Source organism: Vicugna pacos, chromosome 6 (genome assembly GCF_048564905.1).
Source record: "Vicugna pacos chromosome 6, VicPac4, whole genome shotgun sequence".
NCBI lineage: Eukaryota > Metazoa > Chordata > Mammalia > Artiodactyla > Camelidae > Vicugna > Vicugna pacos.
The window spans coordinates 23,485,216-23,508,741 of record NC_132992.1 but is presented as its reverse complement, the minus strand read 5'-3'; the positions used below and the strand labels follow the sequence as shown (position 1 = coordinate 23,508,741).

Sequence of the window (23,526 nt, the reverse complement as noted above, 5' to 3'; positions counted from 1 at the left end):
AGATCATGCTGTTTAGGTTTACAGATGTATTCCCGAAATGAAAAACATTTGTCTTGTTGCTGCCATGATAGATGTAGCGATCCTGCCAGAATCGGTGCTCTATAGATTCATTAAGAGAGGCACCAGTTGTCTCAGTATGTGGATTTCCCATTGACAAACGATGGCTCTCTTTCCACTGAAATATGGTATTCACTCCAGTGAATCTTAATGCACAGGTTTCAACATCACAATTGCATGCTCTAACAGAATAATCAAGCTTCTAGAAAGAGTTGTTTATACCTGTTGTCTCCATTTCCTAACTTCCTATTTATTCCCTAACTTCAGCCCTCATCATGCCATAGAAACAGACCACCAAAGACCTCTGACTCACTAGATCAGTGGACATCTTCAGGCTCCATTCTTGACCTCCTAGGAGCATTCAACCCTGTGGACCACCCTGTCTTTCCTAAAACACCCTCCTTCCTTAGATTTCTGGACAACCCCCTTTACTGGTATCCCTGCTCACTCTCTGACCCCACTGTTCTGGTCACTTTATGAGCTCATCTTCATTTAGTCATTGCATGTTGAGGCTCTTCAAGTTCTTTCATGGGCCCCTTTCTTTCTTGCTTTCTCTCCTAGTCATGCATTCATGCCCAGAGTTCAAGTACCATGTATGTCAATGATCTCACACACAGATCTCTAGCCCAGGTCTCCCCTTCTAAGTTACAGATTCATATATCCAGCTGCTAATTAACATCACGACTTGGATGTTACAACGGTACTTCCAACTCAACATATCCCAAACTCATGGTTTTTCCCCAAGAAAAAGGAGAAAAGAAAAGAGAAGGGAAGGGAAAGGAAGAGAAGAAGAGAGAAGAGGGGAGAAGGGGGATACACCCTCCTCAATACCTTGAAGTCACTGGGTGAGACCCCAGCACCCCAGTCCCACCCTCTCCACTAGTTCAATGCCACTTGCTCATACTAAGCTGAAGCTGCTCTCACTGTTCTTGCCTCTCTCACCTCTCCCACTTTCTGTCATCTTCTTATTGCTCCAGCCACTCACTGACAAAAAGAGGCTAGGGCCACTACCCTGGCCCTCATGACATTCAAATGCTGCTGCCATCAGTGCAGGGGTCAGGGGATGGTTCCTCCACCATCGCTAAGCTCAGCTTTCTCACGTCTGGGTAAACCCTGAGCAGTCCGGCTTGTGAGCAGGGATACCCACTCGGGCCCCAGGACAGTGTCCATGTAGGCCAACCCTATTTGACCTGTGCTCCCAGCTTGCTTCTCTCAGAAATTTGGAGCAGCATTTTTCTGTCTTTCTTTTCTTTAAAAAAAAAATTTTATTGGTGTGTAGTTGATTTACAATGTTAGTTTCAGGTGTACAGCAAAGTGACTCGATTATACATATACATATATTTTTTCTTTTCAGATTATTTTCTATTATATGTTATTACAAGAAATCGAATATAAGTTCTCTGTGCTATACAGTAGGTCCTTGTTGTTTATCTATTTTATATATAGTAATGTGTGTCTGTTAATCCCCCACCCCTAATTTATCCCTTCCCACCCTTTCCCCTTTGGTAACCACAGTTTGCACTCTGTCAGTGAGTCTCTTCTTGGTTTATAAAAAGAATTTTTATCATTTTTTTTGTAGATTCCACATATAAGTCATATCATATGATATTTGTTTTTCTCTGTTGACGTACTTCATTTAATATGATAATCTATCTTTCTTACTTAGGAGAGTCAATTTTGCAGCCCCCAGAGCCCAACCCTGAATCCCCAAATCCCTCTGCCATTTCCCCAGGACATATAGTGGGCCTTTGTATAAAAGAGGTTCTTGATAGCGAGCTCCATTATCCAAGACCCTGAAGTGACCCCAGCATAATCCGTGCTCCGCTTTCTCCTCTGCCCAGACACCTCCCCTGTCCCCCAGTGCCCATGTAGTCTAAGCCTCCTCAGCTTATTCCTTACTTTCTCAGGGCGGCCTCCTCTGACCCACAGACCAGATCAGATCTCTCTGTGGTCTGCTCCGTCTCCTCTCTAGCTCTTACTACAGTTTGTAATTCTATATTGGATTTCTATCTTCATCCCCCTCTAGAAGATAAGGTCACTGAAGGCATGCCCACCGACATGTCCCCAGCTCCCTGCACGACACCCGGTCCATGGTAGGGGCTCAATAAATATCTGTTGAATGAGTGAATGAACTATGATTCACTTCATTCAGTGTCAATCTTTTGAGAACCTGTCTTCTGTAAGGCCATTTCTCTATGATGGCAAAGAAAACACTTTGGATAGCAGTCACTTATCAGCATGTATTGCATATGTGAGCACCACAATATTTCTACTTGTGGGTTCAATATTCCAACCCCATATTTTATTAAAGTATTTCATTCAGAGTGATAAAAAACACTCTCTTACTGGCTTGCAGGCAGTTAAACCTGGCTCTGGGGAAAGGGGTCATGTTTCGACATTGCAGATGAATGAGGATACTGGTGCCAGGAAGGGAGGAGGCTTCGAGAGCGCTCCAGCTCCTGCCTGGAGACATTACACCCCTCTCTTCAGCTGTGCAGATTGCAAAGGGCGTGAAGGAGGGGTGTACAGTCCCAGAACCAAGTGACAGGTATTCCCACAATCCCCACCGTCACGAGGTGGCTCTTTGGAGAGGTCTCAGAATGGGACTGTGTCGTTGGATTCCAACATTTCCCGGTTTACTCTGTAGTTCAAGTCATCACACCCTGTGCTGTTGGAAGATGACAACAATATGTTTGACCAAAAAGTGACAACAAAGCAGCTGTGATATAATGGGATGAGGCTGGTCTTGGAGTCAGAACCAACATCCAGTTCACTGGTTCCTAGCAAAAGTCACACATCAAGAATGCACCCTCAGTGAATGGAAGGTGAAGCTCCCGGGAAGCAGTGTAGGAATGTGGGAAGAGCACTGGGCTTGTTGTCAAGGTGATAACCATTACATTCCAGGTGGGTCAGGGCTGCACTGAGCATTTTAAGGCATTATCTCATTTAATCCCACGATAGTCTATGAGGGTTCTTATTATCACCAAGTTTCAGTTAATGAAACTCAGTGTCCAAGTGAAAAAATCTGCCTGACCTAACAGAGCTGAGCAAATGTCAGAGCCAGGATTTGAAGCTACTTCTGTGTGACTCCACAACGGTCCACTGAACCCTGAGATACACTTTTCCATCAAAAAAGTTGGGTTCCATTATGGCTGGGTGTCTTGGGGTAATTACTTCACTTCTGTAAATGTTTTATTATCTTAAAGTATGAATAATAATACCTATGGCAGAGAGTTTCTGTGAAGATTAAATAAACTCTGTAGACAATGAACTCTTTAGAATTATTCTGATACAGCAGCCACATGTGGCTAGTCTGAACTGTGATGTGCTGTGAGTGTAAAAACATACACTGGATTTTGAATACATTGTATTAAAAAAAGGCAAAATAGCTTATTAATGATTTTTCACATGGAATATATGTTGAAATGATAGTATATCAGTTAAATAAGGTCTATTACTAAAATTAATTTCACCTGTTTCTTTTTTTTTAACATTTTTTATTGATTTATAATCATTTTACAATGTTGTGTCAAATTCCAGTGTTCAGCACAATTTTTCAGTCATTCATGGACATATACACACTCATTGTCACGTTTTTTTCTCTGTGATTTATCATAACATTTTGTGTATATTTCCCTGTGCTATACAGTGTAATCTTGTTTATCTATTCTACAATTTTGAAATCCCAGTCTATCCCTTCCCACCCTCTACCCCCCTGGTAACCACAAGTCTGTATTCTCTGTCCATGAGTCTTTAGATTCCACTTATGAGCGATCTCATATGGTATTTTTCTTTCTCTTTCTGGCTTACTTCACTTAGAATGACATTCTCTAGGAGCATCCATGTTGCTGCAAATGGCATTATGTTGTCGGTTTTTATGGCTGAGTAGTATTCCATTGTATAAATATACCACCTCTTCTTTATCCAGTCACCTGTTGATGGACATTTAGGCTGTTTCCATGTTTTGGCTATTGTAAATAGTGCTGCTATGAACATTGGGGTGCAGGTGTCATCCTGAAGTAGATTTCCTTCTGGGTACAAGCCCAGGAGTGGGATTCCTGGTTCATATGGTAAATCTATTCCTAGTCTTTTGAGGAATCTCCACACTGTTTTCCATAGTGGCTGCACCAAACTGCATTCCCACCAGCAGTGTAGGAGGGTTCCCCTTTCTCCACAGCCTCTCCAGCATTTGTCATTTTTGAATTTTTGAATGACGGCCATTCTGACTGGTGTGAGGTGATACCTCATTGTAGTTTTGATTTGCATTTCTCTGATAATTAGTGATATTGAACATTTTTTCATGTGCTTTTTGATCATTTGTATGTCTTCCTTGGAGAATTGCTTGTTTAGGTCTTCTGCCCATTTTTGGATTGGGTTGTTTATTTTTTTCTTATTGAGTCGTATGAGCTGCTTATATATTTTGGAGATCAAGCCTTTGTCGGTTTCACTTGCAAAAATTTTCTCCCATTCCGTAGGTTTTCTTCTTGTTTTATTTCTGGTTTCCTTTGCTCTGCAGAAGCTTGTAAGTTTCATTAGGTCCCATTTGTTTATTCTTGCTTTTATTTCTTCTAGGAGAAAATTTTTGAAATGTATGTCAGATAATGTTTTGCCTATGTTTTCCTCTAGGAGGTTTATTGTATCTTGTCTTATGTTTGAGTCTTTAATCCATTTTGAGTCGATTTTTGTATATGGTGTAAGGGTGTGTTCTAGCTTCATTGTTTTACATGCTGCTGTCCAGTTTTCCCAACACCATTTGCTGAAGAGACTGTCTTTATTCCATTGTATATTCTTGCCTCCTTTGTCGAAGATGAGTTGACCAAAAGTTTGTGGGTTCATTTCTGGGCTCTCTATTCTGTTCCATTGGTCTATATGTCTGTTTTGGTACCAATACCATGCTGTCTTGATGACTGTAGCTCTATAGTATTGTCTGAAGTCTGGGAGAGTTATTCCTCCAGCCTCTTTCTTTCTCTTCAGTAATGCTTTAGCAATTCTAGGTCTTTGATGGTTCCATATAAATTTTATTATGATTTGTTCTAGTTCTGTGAAATATGTCCTGGGTAATTCACCTGTTTCTTGTTACTTTTTAAACTGTGGCTACTAAAAAATTACACTTACATGTGGGATTCACATTATATTTTTATTGGACAGCACAGCTCTCAAGCACTATAAACATGAGTGATTATTGTTGGGTAATTTCACGCGGAACTCTATTCCATTTCCCTGCTGAGGTCAGAGTCTGACATAGAATGAACTCTCATTTTTCTATGAATGTGAGTTCTAATGAATTTTTAAAACTGTAGGTTTTAATCTTTTGACTCCAGTCTTTTTTACAAAAAATTGGAGGAGGAGAGGAAATTAGGTATTTATTTATTTTAATGGAGGTACTGGGGATTGAACCCAGGACCTCATGCATGCTAAGCACACGCTCTATCACTAAGCTATACCCTCCCCTGAATCTGGTCTTTCTGATGTGTGTTTTATTGTTGTTTTTCAAGCAAACAAGGTCTTTCAAGTGGAGGGAAGTCTCTATGTCTAAGCTATATACAGTTATGGTATATAGATGACAATTTAAAACATTCTGACTTAGATTCTTTATCCAGGTAACTGGTAAGTAAGCTGCATCTCGTGGAGCACAAGAATTACTTTTTCCTTACACATAGTAGAAATGATCCCTCTTTCCTTCCATTATTTATCAGATGTTGCCTATTCCAATCCATAATAATGTCTACATCATTACAATTGTTTCAAACCACTGTCTATGAAGGCACATCATCTTAATGCATGCCTACATTTCATCTTGTTGCTTTAGATCAGTCTAGATAATTTTGGGTCCTGATTCTCTCATGGAACACTATGCTATCCCTTTCAGCTTTGTGTCTGTCTGCAAATTTCTTTTTAGACCTTCTACTGTTCATTCAGGTCACTAAATGAGAACACAGCTAAAGACAGAACAGTCAACCAAATTATAACCTCCGTAAGGACAGAGGGACCAAACTTACATAGCTGAAATAAAGGACTGATCTACATTCCATACTGGAGTTATATTACAGGAAAATGTCACTTATAATGAAAGAATTTTTGTTTTAGTTAGGGTAACACTAGCTGCTGTAACACAGAAGCCCCAATATTCCAGAGGTTTAACACAAAAGAAGTTTATTTCTTCCTCACATAACAGTCCAGTCCTGATGTTCCTGCTTAGTGAGTATCTGTCTTTCCTCTGGTGATTCAGGCCCAGGGGATTCCTTCCCTCACGTGGCTCTGCCATCTCTTAGGGTCTTGTCATCCGATGCAGCCAATTAACAACGAGAAAACTTGGAGAAGGCATCCACATTTCTTTAACCTGGCCTGAAAGTGGTATACAATGAATTGATATTCCATCAATGCAAATTTAGTACATGGTCCCACCTAGACATAAGGGAAGTTGGAAATACACATCCAGGCTGGGAAGCCCCTTTCTAGAAATATATTACATTCTGAAAGAGGAGCATGAAGTCTGATTGGCAGCTCTCCATCTCTGCTGCCTTCTAAATGGTAATTATTTCCATAAGGATGCAAAAATGCATGGAAGACAATCTAGATGTATTTTCAGACTTCACCACCCAACTTTACCCATTATCCCTGCCCCCAAACACATTAAATAACCCTTAAAAATGCATTGCATAAAATAAGAGAAAACATGAAAGATGGTGAAATCATTTTTGTTTTACAGGGACACTACACCATTGCACCAAAAGCAATGGTCATAAATGTGTACCCCTAAGATGGAGTGAGTTAGGCATAGGGAGTTTCTAGATTGACCAACCTCCACCTCTATTTACTCCTTTAGCGGGGCAGATGCAGAGAGAGGGCAAGGTGCATCAATTTGAGGGAAGCGGTAGTCTGGTCTCCTTATCGCTCTTCAAATTGGTAAAGAAGTGAAGGGTCAACTGTTTTCCTTTTTTAATTTTAGTAACAAAAATCACATGGTTACACATATTTGTTCTCTGTTGGCCAACGTTTCTAGATGACTTGCTAGCCAAATACCTTAGAAAGACGGCTTAATACCTGAATGATCATATAAATATGTGGGAAATAATGCGAAATGTTAAAGGGTAAACACGAACAATGACCCCTCTGTTTCTTTATATTCTCCACAGGGTCTAGCAGTCCTTCGCCACAACAGGCACCTGCTAAATATATATTGATTTTTGATGGATTAAGGTGGATCCAGAATTTGTTATGATTGTGCCTTACCTGAGTATTCTGTTCTAAAATATTTATTTTAATACTTTTATATATATTATAGGCATCAATCCCCTTCATGGATATTCTTTCTTTAATGTGAAAATGTATCCTCAGTTGATGTCTTCCCCTGTCTTTCATTCTGAATCTGCTATGCAGCTATGAATCTGACAACTGGTTAAGGAACTAAATTTCTGTTCTGTAAGTGACTAGAGTATAATAAATGAAAATGTCTAAAAATATCTAAATATGGACATTTTTCTGTTTTAAAAAAGTAGCCATTTTCGATCATATCATGCTTATTTATCTAATGTACTCATGTGGGGCAGGGGAGGGGATCAATCTTATGCAATAAATGTCTTGTTGTAAATAGTCATAAAATATGATATGTTGTGCTGTTTTAATAAGCTCCTCCCTTAAAGTGGGAAAATATTTTTATCTATGACTAAATTCCAGCAGCCAGACACACAAAAAAGATCGATATATTTAACCACATTAAAAAGAAAACTTTCCTGCATGGCAAAAATACTCTAAGCAGAGTCAAAAGACAATGTAAAATTTGTGGAAACATTTGTAACTTGCATAACTAAGAGCTAAATTCCCTCTAAAGAATTCTTAGAAATAAAACAAAAACAGAAAACAAAACCCACTAATAACCCGATAGAAAAATAAGCAAAGAATATAAAAGATCACACATAGAAAAGAAATATAATAGGCCTTAGATATATGAAAAGATGTTCAATTTCATTCATAAAATAATTGTATTAAAACTACACTGAAAACATATTTCACTAATACTTTGGCAAAAGCCTAAACATATGATAACACACTCTTGCAGGTGAGGATGTGGAGGAAATTGGGAAGCTAATGTGGGACAGTCTTGGTGGAGAGTAGTTTGACAATATCTCTCAAAACATTTACCTTTCCACCCAGCAATTCCACTTCTAGGAATTTACTTCAGAGATATAACTATGTGCATAGTGACATGTATATGAGGTTACTCATTGCATTATTGTTTGTAACAGCAAAAATGTTGGAAACAACCTAAATGTCCGTTAAGATAAGAGGACTGGATAATCAGTTTATGGCTCATTCTTACGGTGAAACACTATCATATTATGAAGCAAATTTTTTTTAATGAGGAATCTTTCTGTGAGGTGGTGCAGAAAGATCTTCAAGCTATATTAAGGGGGAAAAGAAAAATGCAGACCAGTGTGAACAGTTTGCTACATTCCATGTAAAAGATAGATTATCCTGAGGTGCTTATTGGCACATAAAGAAACTCAGACTAACAACAGTGGAGGAGAGCGGATGGGAGCTGGTGGCTAAGAGATGCCACAGGAGGGAGATTTTTGTGAAAATATTTCAAATATCTCCTGATGTTTGAGCCTTGTTCATGTATTGCTTATTCAATAAGTTAAATTTTTAAAAGTAACAAGATCTCAGTGAACTTTTTTTAGGGGGGTGGTAATTAGGTTTATTTATTTATTTATTTAAATAGAGGTACTGGGGATTGAACCCAGGAGCTCCTACATGGTAAGCACGTGCTCTACCACTGAGCTATACGCTCCCTGCTTCAGTGACCTTTTAATTTAGCTCTGGTGGGATGATTATGGTCTAAGGAAAATGTGAATTTTTATGACTAGTGACATAATTGTATGGTACAGACCATCCTGTATGGCTCACTAATTGCTTCTTCTGCTCAAGTCTTGTCTCCCCAATGAAACTGCCAGTCCTCACCTCTGCTGGAGCTTCCACAGTGTCTAACCTAGGCACCCGCTGGGGTCTGAGGACAACTTGTTGATTGATTAGACGTCTGACTTTCATCTCTTTTCATCATGAGCACTTCTCATGCGTTTCCACTTCTTCCTTTCAAGTAAATCAAAATAGTAGAGTGAAAGGACAAGTCAGGTAGAAAGTTGCCAGGTAAACTGGGCCTCCTGAGAGTATATCTTCAGGTTACAAAAAAAGATAGTCTCCATCTCATTGATGAAAATGTGTTTCCTTTCTATTCAGTCAACTACGCATTGTACGCTGGATGGTATTTTCTGGTTCAAATGGCTGTCTATATCAAATGCCAACATTTAAAAATCTATTTCCTCGATAGAATAAAAAATCTATTTCCTTCACTCCTGTTTCAATGTTGGCAACTCTATTGTTAGACTCGGTGAGTTGGTGTCTTTCCAGCCAAAGGATAATTTAGCTGAGATGTTTGATTTTATAATACAAATGGGATCTCAGTTCTTCATGTGAGCTGCTTCCTGAAAAACCACTTAGTGGAGAAAAGAGAAAAAGATGTTAGGAGTCCAGCGCTTGCTGTGCTGATCGCAGGGGCAGCCCAAGTCTGAAAGACTCCAGCCAAGGCTGAGGGGCTCCTGCATCCCTCAGAAAAGGTGGAAACCCGCCCTACACGTTTGATGGAGGGTGTGGGTCCCCTCTAAAGGATCCGCAGAGACTTGTCCTGGGCAAAACGTTCTAGCCTGGTACTTCTCCGGAGCCGGGTGGGAAGGGGAGCTTACTGCCCCGCCCGCACGCTGCTTCCGGGTGGGGGAGTCTGGGCGAGCAGCGGCGGGCCAGCGGGGCTGAGAGGCGTGGTAAAAAGAGGTGTCGACTGCCAAACCCCAGGCTGGATCCCCAGGGCCCGGGGATCCTGACCACTGACTCCCCCAGGGCAGAGAGAGGGATCTCAGGGCTGGCTCCCCTGCACCCTCTTCCCTCCCACCTCACAGCCTTTTCTTTTCCCAGCTCCAGCTTTCCCTTTTTCTAATTCATTTGCAGCTAGAGAAACTAGAACGCATATGCTTGGGCAAGCTCTTTGGGGTCAATTTATTAATCTGGCTGGGCCTCGGTTTCCTCTTTTTTATGGTAATATCAAACTTTACAACCTTTAGAAAACTATTTGGTAGTTTCCTATAAAGTTAAATATACACTTATTCTATTCAACTCCTCAGTATTTACCCAAGAGAAACTAAAATCTATGGGGTCACTGGAACACTTATCTACAAATGTTCGTAGCAGCTTAATTCACAATAGCCAAAGACTAGAAGCAACTCGAATGTCCATCAACAAGTAAGCTGAAAACACATTGTAATGTATTCATCCAATAGAATACTACTCAGCAATAAAAGGAACAAACTACCCGTACGTGCTTCAGCATGAGTGGATCTCTAAAGGATTAAACTAAATAAGCCAGACACTATGATTCTATTTATAGGAAGTTCTAGAAAAAGCAAAGGGGATCTATGGTATAAGAAATCAGGACAGTGGTTCCTTTGGATGGTGCAGACTGAGAAGGGCAAAGGGAACCTTCCGGAGTGATGGAAATGTTCTATATCTTGACTGAGGTGAAGGTTACATCAGAATATACGTTAGTCAAAATTCATAGAATTGTACTTTAAATTGTTTTATTTTATGTAAGTTAAACTTCAATTTAAAAATAACTTTGAAAAAAATAGTACCTTTCTGATAGGATTGTTGTAATTATTAAATGAGTGAATAGGTGATGTACTTAGAGCAATGCCTGGCACACAGATATTCCCATATAAGTATTTATATAGCATTTATAGTAGTACATACATGTAGTATTTATATAGCATTTACATGTAGTATTTATAATTCATCTGATATCTGTTCATTGTGGGAAAAGACATTTTATTTTAAAGTACTATATGTGAGAACTTTTCATAAAGGAATTCACACTGAAGGAGAAGGAATCACTTTACCACTTGCAGGAAGATGTAAGGATTAAATGGGGCCATGTACCTCAGCTATATTTGTATTTGATTAATAATACTATAAATGAATAGTTAAGTCATCCAATTTAACTTTCTGACATAATTTCTATATCTGAGAAATGTTGCTTCAAGTCTAAATCTCAGAGAACCACAGAATGATGCAATGGACAACATATATTCTTGCTACTTGGATAGAACACATGCAACAATTTTACGACAAATGCTCATAGATGCACCAGAAGACATTACATCAGAGGTGGCTATTTAAACTGCCCCTCTAAGATGCTGCTTGTGGCAGGAGAAAGAGCTTGACCACCTAGGTTTGAATGCTGGTTCAGCTTTTATTACATGTGATATTGAGAAAGTTAATCTCCCTAAGCCTCAGTTTCCTCATCTGTAAAATGGGAATGATACCAATCCCATGTGGAGGTTTGAACCACTTGGATGAGAGAAGGCAAGCGTTTCAGAAATAAAAACTGTTGTTGATCTCTGTAGAGGGGGAATGCTGGTGATGAGAGGATCTTTGTGGAGCAGGCCGTGTGGTGTGAGTGAGACCATGTGTTTCCATGAGCAGTTTTGGGAAGGCAGAACCCAGCTGCTCTTCTCTGCTTGAGGAAGGGGGAAACATGCAGAAGCTCAGAGGAAGATCTTACAGAGAGTGGCTGGAGTTGGGCAAGATTCAGAGGCCTCTCAGAGAAAGGGTGGATGAGGAACAACCAAAAAGGCGAATAAGGGAAGAGATGTCTAACGGAATGAAACGCTGCACCCTGTGCTGTCTGTATAACATTCCTCTTTTCCTTGGTCTCCTCTATAAGCCTTCAAAAAAACCTGCATGATTTACTAAAGCTCTTGTGTATGTGGATTTTTTTTTTTTGAGTAGTGAGAGAAATTGCTGTCTTGCTTCAAGGATGGAACAGGGAAGAAAGATAGTCTGCGAACACTTAAATCTGGGTTACCCATGTGTCTTGCATAGTCCTGGGTTCAGGTTATGTCGTGCTTAAAAAAGAAACACATTTTACGTCTTGTTACACGTGTGTTCACGTCTGGTGGAAGAACCGCCTCGTTCCACGCGATGGGCTCAGGTTAGTGCCCCAGCACGAGTGTTTCCATAACAATAAAGACGTCTTTCCGCCTTTGGGTGGGCGCGCGTGCAGTGGGGATGTGGCTAGAGCAGGCGCCAATTTGGCCTCGCCTGTGCACGAGCAACGCCTCCATCTATGGGGTGCAAATTATTCCCTTCCACTTAGCTTCGGGCTGGTAGTGGGCGCTGGGCAGTGGGCACGGAGCAGCCTCCCGCTGTCACGCCCCGCAGCGGCCTGGGGTGACTCGCGTGCGTTCTCGTCCGCGCCGCGCCGGTCCAGGCCCCCCCTCCCGGGGTCTGGCCACGGTGGCCTATAGCCCGGGCGGGTGACAGAACCCTGTGCGCTCCGCGAGCTTTCCGGGCCCTCTGCTCGTGACCCTGGCCTCGCGCCCGCCAGCCGCCGGGCGCCCCACCGTGCGAGCCGGACGGTGCGTCTGGACACATTCCCCGGCCCAACGCGCTCTCCCCCGGGGCCGGACCAGGGTCAAGGTCTCGGCTCTGTCCGCTCGCAGCGCCGCCTTCTGGCGCTGAGCCGGCGGGAACGTGCCGGCTGCTCCAGAGCGGATCTCGCGCTGCGGGTTCCGTCTCTGCGGACGGGGCGGAGACTGCGCGGCCGGGTGGACCCCGCGCGGCCGGGAGGGGCGGGGCCGCCAGCTGGGTGGCCGCCCCGGGCGGCGCCGGCCGTGTGTGCTACCCGCCGCCGCCCCTGGGGCCTGCGCTCTGGCTGGTTGGAACAGAATGTTTTAGACTGGAGTTTTAAGACGATGCTCCGGATGTTGCTTGGACTGGGACAGGAGTGTGTAAAATAGGGTCAACAGCTTCAATGAGCTCAGCTGGTAACGAGAGACAAGCCCTCTTGCAGGCAAGTCCCAGGAAAGCAGCCCTCCAACCCACCAAGGAGGTCGGGAATTCTTGACCTCTCCCCATTGACCGCACCCCTACCCGCATCTGCCCTGCTCCCCAAACCTTTGTTATGGGAATAGGCAAGAACTCTCCTGGCTCTGACACTCTCATCTGTTGAAGTGTTGATCTGTAGGGACCTGGGGTCTGCCCTCTTTGTCTCTGTCCTCCCGCCTTCTCCTCTTCCTTTTCACCATCACCCTGTCCCCGCCTCCCCCCGTGACCCAGTCTCCCCCAGCTCCTTCATCAGAGATCCTTGACCCTTGACCCTCATCACAGCTCAGGTTCACTTAGCAGCTTCAGCAATAACCCTAATACTAGTCAACTCCCATCCCCATTCTCATCCCTGTTTCCTAGTCTTCACAACTCTGGCTATTTCTGGCTCACTGTTCCCCCACCTCACTAATCTCCATTCTTAATATGTGCCCCAAACGCTGCCCTCCAGCAGCTGACTCAGGCCTACCCCACACCTCCCTTTTATCTGGAATCACTGTCCCAGTCCAGCACAGAAACTTCTGACCTGGCCTGATGGAATCTGTGTGACCCATTGGTGTCTCTCCATGAGACTCCAGTCCTTGCCCTGCCCTGGGCCCGAGTCCCAGCCTGTACCCTCAGTTTGGCTCACAGAGCTATGAGTGGAGTCCAGAGGCCTGGCAGGATCCTCTCTTCCTGTACAGCAGGCCCGCTGGAGTCCAGAGTAGATTCAGGCTCCTGCTTTTTCTGTCCAGAGGTTTGGAGCCCTGTTTATTAGTCTCACCTGCCATCAAGGGCCCTGCATCCTCCACAGACCTCCTGGGATGATGGAGAAAGAGGGGAGCTTGCCTCATTCTTCCCTCCCAGCACACTGAGGCTGTTGTTTGGTCAGCTATACATTCCCACCAAGCATTGGTAAAGGAAGCAAGGACTGTTTTGATCCACAGAGTCTCAACTGCCCCTGTTTCCTGAAGTTGATGATGGCAACATAGTCACTTTCTGAGCACTTACTGAGTGTATTAAGGGAAGGTCATCACCCTCTCCCCTGGCTTAGCTAAATCCTACTCCTTCCTTCAAAGCCTAAGCTCCATGCAGCTGAGGGATGATTAAGAGCCTGCCTTTCAGGGGTGGGGTATAGTTCAGTGGTAGAGCGCATGCTTAGAATGCCCGAGGTCCTCAATCCCCAGTACCTCCATTTGAAAAAAAAAAAAAGCCTTCCTTTATCACTTGCCATGATTTTCTCACTCTGTCCTTGCATATCAAGAAAGAACCAGTGATGTTAACTCAGTTCCTATGGTCAGTTCTACAGCACCCCATCACACCTTGGACTGGATAGCCAGGCACATGCCAAGAGAGGCTGGACTTCCCTTTCCAGATGACACAGGATGTGTGCTGTGGATAAGTGCCTAAGAAGATGTGTGCATGCTGGTTCCTCATGCCCCATGAGGCTTCCATAGAGTTCTCCTTGGCTTATTACTGAGGACACACTGTTTCCTGCCTCTGGATAAAGGCAGGAGTCTGTTCTTTCAGAGATACACACTAAAATAGTACTTCTCACATTTTAGGATTTTTTTGTACCAAGAAAAACATTGAAAGAAGAGTCAATAGGGTCTCGCTTTTTACTTTTCCAAGAAGTTCATTGATAATATTTACCATCACCATAATTTCATTTCTAAACAAACTTCTTAATTCTAAAAATACGGGAATGACCTCATTGAAGGATTACTAACAGATTTTGCTTTTTTCACTTTCTGTTTTGAAATGATTTCAAATTTACAGAAAAATTGCAAGAATAGTACAAAGAACTCATATATACTCTTCACTCAGATTTGCCAGTTACTAAATATTTTGCCCTATTTAGTTTGTCATTCTCTAAACACACATGCACATGCGTAGAGAGAAAATAGTCCAGATACATAAATTTCTTATCTAAACCATTTGAGAGTAAACTGTAGATACAGCATCTCTTAACCCTGAAATCCTACAATACTGTTATCAAAATCAGAAAATTTTAACATCTTTGATGCAATATTATTATTTAACCTACACACCTCATTTAAATTTTGCCATTGTCCCAATAAAGTCTCTTCCCCTCTCCCCCCTGCTGCTGCAGCTCCTGCCTCCTCCTCTTCCTCCTTTTCTCTCCTCCCTCTCTTCCCCCTCCCCTCCTCCCCTTCCCCTCCCCCACCTCCCTCTCCTCTTCCTCTTCCTCTTTCCCCCAAGAGCTATTGTCTTCTCTGGTCCAGGATCCAGGCCAGGATCTCATGTTACACTTAGTTTTCATATCTTTTCACCTTCAGTCTGAAACAGTTCCTCAGCCTTGACATTGATGTTTGTTTTAAGTACAGGCCAGTTATTATGTAGAATGTCCCTCAGTTGGAATTTGTCTGATGTTTCCTCATGATTATACTCAGGTAATGCATTTTTGCCAAGAATACCACAGAAATGATGTGTCCCTTCTCAGTATATCACAGCAAGAAGCACATGACATTGGCTTGTCCTATTTTGAGAGATGTTCACTTTGATCACATGGCTAAAATGGTGGTGACTATGTTTCTCCACTGTTATATTACTGTTTTTCCCTTTGGAATTGGTAAGTAATTCATCAGGTGAATTAACGAGTCTTTTAAATGAAATATAATTGGCTTTTTGGAAAACTCACTCCAGAGTCCTTATTTTCCTCATTTGCTCTTGTCTGGTGAAAATATCTTCAAAATCATCAGTGATCCATACACTGGCTCTTGAAAATCACTGCACAAGGATGCAAGCAAATCATTCGTTTATCTAACGAATACTTGAGTGCTATATATGTCAGGAACCTCAGAGGAAAAGATGGAATACAGTCAGGACCAATGAATAATACAGTCAAGTATAGTCCACCTCTTTTGTAGAGTGCTCTGGACCTAGCTTCCAATTTGCAGAGAACACGGGGGGCTGAGGAACAAGTTGAACAACACTTAGAGGAAATAATCACTAAATTCAGAATGTGGAACGTCCTGTAAGAAAGCTGGCCTGCAGTCTTGAAAAGGACCATGTCATAGAAAAAGAAAGGAGTGACTCTTCTAGATTAAATGATATAACAATGCATGAGGTCCAACTGAATCTGAATTTTTTAAAGCTATAATTGGGAACAATTGGAGAAATTGTGATGGCAAGTGAAATTGTTTCCTTAATTTCTTTTTCTGCTAGTTTGTTGTTGGTATATAGAAATGCAACTGATTTCTGTATATTAATTTTGTATCCTGCAACTTTACCAGTTTCATTGATGAGTTCTGGGAGTGTCTTTTGGATTTTCTATGTATAGTATCACGTCATCTGCAAACAGTGACAGTTTTACTTCTTCTTTTCCAATTTGGATTCCTTTTATTTCTTTTTCTTCTCTGATTGCTATGGCTAGTACTTCCAAAACTATGTTGAATAAAAGTAGTCAGAGTGGGCATCCTTGTCTTGTTCCTTATCTTAAAGGAAATGCTTTCAGCTTTTCACCATTAAGTATAATGCTAGTTGTGAGTTTGTCATATATGGCCTTTATTATGTTGAGGTGTGTTCCTTCTATGCCCACATTCTGGGGAGTTTTTATCATAAATGGATGTTGAATTTTATCAAAAGCTTTTTTCACATCTATTGAGATTATCTTCAATTTGTTAATATGATGTATCACTTTGATTGATTTGTGGATATTGAAAAATCCTTGCATCCCTGGGAGAAATCCCACTTGATCATGGTGTATGATCCTTTTAATTAATGTCTTGTTGGATTCTATTTGCTAGTATTTTGTTGATGATTTTTGCATCTATATTCATAAGTGATATTGGCCTGTAATTTTCTTTTTTTGTGACATCTTTGTCTGGTTTTGGTATATGATATTTTTGACTTGGGAATTTAACCAAGAAAATAACTATGTATTTCTGTAAAAGTTCAGTAATAAAGACGTTCCCAGTATAACAATATGTCAGTGTAAAACTGGGTATAATTTAAATGCTGAACAATGAAGAGTTGGTTAAATAAACTATGGCCCAGTCACCCAAAGAAAGGAGTACAACGCAACCATCAGAAATGTGGGATCAGCCAGGTGTCGACAGTAGTTGAGGTAGGGTGACTTGTATATAGGAGCCCATTATAGTATATGAGGCACTCTACTTCCCTACATTTTTGAAATTTTCCTTAATTAAACAAAAAGGATGTTGCAGAACAATGTTAACAAGTGAGTGGAAAGATACTTGTACAATATATTTAGTTTATGAAGAAACTATTTATTGTATAGTCCCATTTTTGCTTAAAAAGAAGAAAAACTGGAAAAATATACACCCAAGTGCCTAACCTTGCTTACCTCTGGATGTTGAGTTTACAGATAATTTTTATTATTTTCTTTTTCCTTATTTCCACTTTCTAAAATTTATAATGTAAACATGAATTTCTTTTATACTAAGAAACAGCAATAAAAGTGAAGTTTGAAGGAATGTTGCTGAATTACCAAATGTGTTCCTCAGAGGAGTCTGAAGGAGCCCCCACTAAGGGTCCTTGGGGCCTTATCCAGAGGTGGGACCATCCCAAGCCACAAGGTGGCGGTGCTGCTTTCTGAGGCCACCCTCCTTGAGCTGAGCATCCTCTGCGGCACCCCCAAGAGTGTGAACCACCCTTAGCTTCCCTCTTATTCTGGAAACAAGGAGGTGGGCACCCCTGAAAAAAGAGAGAGAGTCTGCTATACACAGTGGCTCTCTTTACCTAGGTTAAGGGTGCGTGGGAGTGGGAATGGCAAATCAGAAAGTGTAAACCAGGAAGCCTCCCTCTAAAGGTTGTCTAGTTGTCCCTAGATGTGGCAACAGCTGCAAGATTGTGTGTGTGTGTATGTGTGTGTGTGTTGTATGAATGTGTTTTTACAAATGCATTCTGCATGTTTTACTGATTATGTCATTTGCCTTGTTTGTGTGTGTTAGTGTTTAGAATCTTTTTTGGCGGGGGTAATTAGGTTAATTTATTTATCTATCTATATGGCGGTACTGGGGATTGAACCCAATGTGTGCTAAGCACACACTCTACCACTGAGCTATACCCTTCCCTTCCAGAACCTGTTCTTTTATCTCAGAACAACAGTGTGGATAGAAAGTCGAGGAGAACACAACATTTATTGAGTACCCAATTCTGGGCATATTTTCTTCTGCTTCAGTCCAGATATTGTTCATCATATTGGAAATCCTTTCTATACCTGCCTCTGAAGCAAGATCATTGCACTATACTGATATAATTTCAGCAAATATGAACCAATATGAAGTGCATTGAATAATGGTATCATTTTGCATTATGTTCTGTGGGTTTATAATAAAAGTACTTTATCTACAAAACAATAATGAAACTATGTTTATGAAATCATTTCCCACTTTTAATAATTTATAGAAGTAGACATTTGTGCCATATTTTAAATAAAATTCACCTAATTGTTTGAAGTGTAAATTTTAATGTTTTTTAAGTATATTCACAGAATTCTGCAACCATCACCACAATTTTAGAATATTTTTATCATCCCCCAAAGAAACTCTGTAACCATTAGTATCATTCCCCATTTGTCTCCACTTCCCTCTCTCAGCAAGCACTAATCTGCTGTCTCTATACATTGTCTGTATACATTTGCCTGTTCTAAATATTTCCTACAAATGGAGTCATACAATATATAATCTTGACTGATTTGCCATATTATTTTCAAGATTCATCTATGTTGTCACATATATCAGTAATTAAGTCCTTTTTATATTCCTAAATAATATTCCATTGTATGGAATTTTACTTATCCATTCATCCATTGATGACTATTTGGGTTGTTTCCACTTTTTGGTTATTATGAATAAAGCACTGATTAGCATTAATGTACAAGTTTTTGTGTGGATATATGTTTTCATTTCTCCTGGGTAACTCTATGTTTAACTTTTGAGGAACTACCAGGCTATTTTCCAGTAGCAATATACGTGGATTCCAATTTCTTCACATCCTAGACAAAGCTTATTATCTGTCTTTTTGATCAGAGTCATCCTGGTAGGTATGAAGTGATATCTCATTGTGGTTTTGATTTGCATTTCCTTGATGGCTAGTGGTCATTTTCATATCTTCTTTGGAGAAATGTCTACTCCAATCCTTTGCTCATTTTTCAGTTGGATTACTTGTCATTCTATTATTACCAGAATTCTTTATACATGCTAGGTACAAGCACTTTGTCGGGGAGGGTATAGCTCGGTTGTGTAGTGAGTGCTTAGCATGCACAAAGTTGTGGGTTCAATCCCCAGTACCTCCATTAAATGAACGAATAAATAAAACCTAATGACCTCCCCCCCAAAAAGAAATAATCAATACAAAAGTCTTTTTAAAAAGTTAATAAATGAATGAGTTCATCTTTTTTTTTTAGAAAATTACCTTATCAGTCATCTGATTTGCAAATATTTTATCTCATTCTGTGGGTTGTCTTTTTACTTTTCTGATGGTGTTTATTTTCTGAAACACAGTTTTTAATTCTGATGAAGTCCAATTTATCTATTTTTCTCCTATCACTTGTTTTTGTCCATCCCAAGGTCACAAAGTTACATGCCTACATTTTCTTTCTTTATTTCTTCTAAGAAATATATGGTGTTTATTGTTGGAGGTAGGGGCCCAACTTCATTCCTTTACAATTGGAATCCAGTTGTCCCAGCACTATTTGTTGAAAAGACTCTTCTTTCTCCTATTGAATTGTCTTGGCATCCTTGTTGAAAATCAATTGATCATAATTGTAAAGGTTTATTTCTAGACTCTCTATGATATCCTATTACTCTGTATCTATTCTTATGCCAGCACCACACTGTCTTGATTACTGTGAATTTGTATTAAGTTTTGAAACTGGGAAATGTGCATCTTCCAACTCTGTTCTTTTTCAAGATTGTTTTGGCAACTCTGGGTCCCTGGAATTTCCGTATGAATCTTGAACCAGCTTGTCAATTTCTACAAAAAATCCAGCTAGAATTTTGAGGTGGATTATGTTGAATCTGTAGATCAATTTTAGCAGTATTGGCACCTTAACCATATTAAGTCTTCTGATCCGTGAATGTAGGCTATTAACTAGATGCATATCTGATTTTTTAATTTTATTTTAACAAGGCAAGAAGCTAAAATATCAGATGGTTCTGATTCTCTCTCAAACATCTGGGTACCTTGAATAAAGCCTACTAAGCAGGTGGGTGTCATTCAGCACAGCTTGAGGATAACAACCCCTCCCTTTGCAGTACAGACAGTTGCTCAGAGTAACTGGGAGTTGCTGCCATAAATGGCCGGTTTTGTACTGTAAGAAAGTTTGGGTAACCCTTCTCTGGATTTCCTTTCCTTATCTGTAAAAAAGGTAACAACCATGATTACTTCAATCACTTAAGTAAAAATTCCCTGAATTTTTTTAAATTATAAAAAATCAATAAACGAAAGATTTGAACAGACATTTCATTAAAGAAGATATACAAATGGCCAATAAACAAATGAAAATATGCTCAATATCATTAGCCTACGAGCAAATTAAGACCATGATCAGATACATACCCACCAGAGTGGCTAAAATTTAGAAGACTGACAATACCATTTACTGGTGAAGATACAGAACAATTGAAACTCTCACTTGCTGCTGTTGGGAATATTAAATGGTACAACCACTTTGGAAAACAGATTGACTGTTTTTATAAAGTTAACATACATAACATAACAGTAATTCTACTCTGTGGTATTTACCCAAGAGAAATGAAAATATATATCCGCAGAAAGATTTGTACATGAATGTTCAGAGCAGTTTTGTTCAGAACAACCAAAAATTAGAAACAACTCAATATCCATTGACAGGAGAATGGACAAATAAATTGTGGTATACCCTATACAATAAAGACAAGTAAATAATTTAAAAGAACAAATTACTGATATACAACATGCATTAATCTTGAAAATATTATGCTAAGCATAATGAGCCAGACACAAAGAGTACATACTGGATGAATTCATTTATATGAAGTTCTAGAACAGACATAACTAAGCTATAGTCACAGCAGATCAGTGGTCTCCTGGGGACAATGAGGGTCAGAGGAATAACTGCAAAGAGCCTTAAGGAAACTTTCTGAGGTGATGGAAATCCTCTGTCTTCACTGGAAGGGTGGTAACATGAGGTTATACCTTTGGAAAAACTCATTGAGCTGCTTTTAGTGTGTTTGATGTATGTTAAAATTAATATACACTAAAGTGGATACATTCATGATAAAATAGAACGATTATACTTCAAATGGGTACATTTCATTATATGTAAATCATACCGATAAAGTTGATTAAAAAATAAATCCACACTCTGGAGTTGGCTATTACAAGTGCTCCAGCCTTCTATCTTTTCTGTATCAGGTGCTTCACTAATTATCATAATGAATGTTGGAAATGGGTTCTCCTTGGTGAAGATAAAGACTTATTGATCAGTAAATTAATAAATGCCTCCCTCAGTATTGTTGCGAGAATCAAATGTGATGACATACGCGACTACAACTTTGATCAGCTTTGCAAGTAAGTCTTAGCTATAAATTAGAGATCCCCTAGGCTTCCAGCTTTTCCAGCCTCTCCACAATCCTGACCTGAATGCCTGAGAGGTCCCTCTGGCCGTCTCCTGCCAGGTTCTTGGCTTGCTTACAGTTACCTCCAGGTCATTCGCCCACAGTGTCTGGCCCTGGGGGTTCAGACTCTGGTGTCCCTCCTTAGGTATAAATAAAATAGTGTTCTGAATAATTGCAAATCTTGTCTTGGCTTTTTTCTCCCTGACCCTGCAAGTTACCCTGAGTTGTGGTTGGAAGTGGTTGTGCTTTGCTGTTTTTTCTCACTGAGAGAGCAGGACTAAAGACCCCTCCAACAACGACTCCTGTGAGCTGCTGAGCTGCCTGCTGTATGAGTGGGCTGCCCACCGCAGCCTCACTCCACACCATGTGGGCTCTTCGGACCAGGACCAAGGAAAGTTATAGCTTCTCATACCCCAGAGGTAAACACAGTTGACAGTGGTCACTATCTTTCCAGAACTTTTTTAGGCACATGAAAATTTATGGGCTTGTTTGTGTGTGTTGGGTGGTAATTAAAAAAAAAAAAAGATGAGGATCATATTCTTTCAATTCGACAAGTATTTGTTGATTACCTACTAGATGCTAGGCACTTTTGATTCATTGAAAACAATTCTGCAACTTGCAGTTTTTGCTTAAAATCATAAACTCTTTCCATGTCAATACATAATGATCTGTTACTATTTTTTCATCATCATAAAACATTAGTGTGCTTATTACTTGAATGTATTTTATGCTCTGATAAATATGGACTTGGTAGAGGTATCTGTAGCTGTTTCTAGTACCAGCATTGGGTGGGATGCAAGGAGCAGATTCCCCGAGTTTAGGGAATTAGGCAGTAGCATAGGTTATGGACTTAAGATGAATATTTTTACCCCAATGAGTGGATGAGGAGCTTATAACAAATGGACATCATTCAACTTACGCAGATTCGGGATTCAATTCCAGTCTCTCTGACTACTCAGCTCATTCTGTGCCTCTGCTCATGCCATCCCTTGTTTTTTCCATGACTGAAATCCTTCTCTTTCTCCCCCTCTAACTTCACAGCTTGTTTTCTGTACTGCAGTTTATATTGTGTATTCTTATTAAGTTCACGTCTCAACTCTAAGGCTAGACTATGGGCTCTTTGAGGGTAGACTCAGAGAGATTCCTCTTTGGAGCAGACTCACCTCAACAGGCTTAGCCCAGTGTCTTGTATGTGAGCAGGAGCTCGTATCATTTCTTCCTTCAACAAATATTGTATTTATGGAGGGCCTGCTGTGCCCCAGGCAGTGTCAATATTCTAGATTCTTGGGATGAATCAGTGATTCAACACACAATGCTTATGTTCTAGGGGAGGGAGATGTAAAATAAAGAGTATATGTTACAAATAAGAAAACTATAAATTATTTTAGAAGGTGCCAAGTAGTATGGAAAAATAGAATGGGGTAAGGAGACTAAAGGAGAGTAATCAGGGTAGGCCACATTGAAGAGGTTACATTTGAGCAAGCCTTCGAGGAGATAAGAGTGACTCATGAATACTGAATGAGCAAACAAATGAACAAATAAAATGACTTTTATGATACATTCTAACTATACAATTAGAAAGTAGGCATTAAAAGTGCTGAGACCCTAAGTTGGGAAAGATAAATTCCAAGGAAAAATAAGATTAAAGTTCAAAAGATCATACCAAGCACAATAGGGTGAACAATGACTCATCCCACAAATAGTACCAATCGGCTACTTCACAATAAATTCGGAGCAAATAAAGCTGCTTCCCATTGCAGGTAGTAAACACCTGAGACTTACCCCTTAAAGGTGGCATAGACTGAAAGCACAGGATTGTTTTCAATAAATCCATAGGTGCAGACCCTGGGGTCAATGATTGAAAGATGTTGGAGATATTTGCAGGGTATGCCCCAACCCTTTGCTGTGATCTTGGGTAGAAGTCTAGTCTTGCGCCATGTTAGGATCTTGGTAGATTGAGCCCTGAACTGCA

The 23,526-nt window shown here is 40.5% G+C and overlaps 1 long non-coding RNA gene across 1 annotated transcript; it reads right to left on the bottom strand.

Annotated features, from left to right (window-relative positions):
- Nucleotides 1-20,051: 20,051 nt before the first annotated feature.
- LOC140697087 (uncharacterized) lies at nucleotides 20,052-22,807 on the bottom strand. The gene is made up of 2 exons (XR_012073907.1): nucleotides 22,718-22,807; nucleotides 20,052-20,312 (listed from the first exon to the last, which is right to left on the bottom strand). It is a non-coding gene; the product is annotated as an uncharacterized lncRNA (long non-coding RNA).
- Between the last annotated feature and the right edge of the window lie 719 nt (nucleotides 22,808-23,526).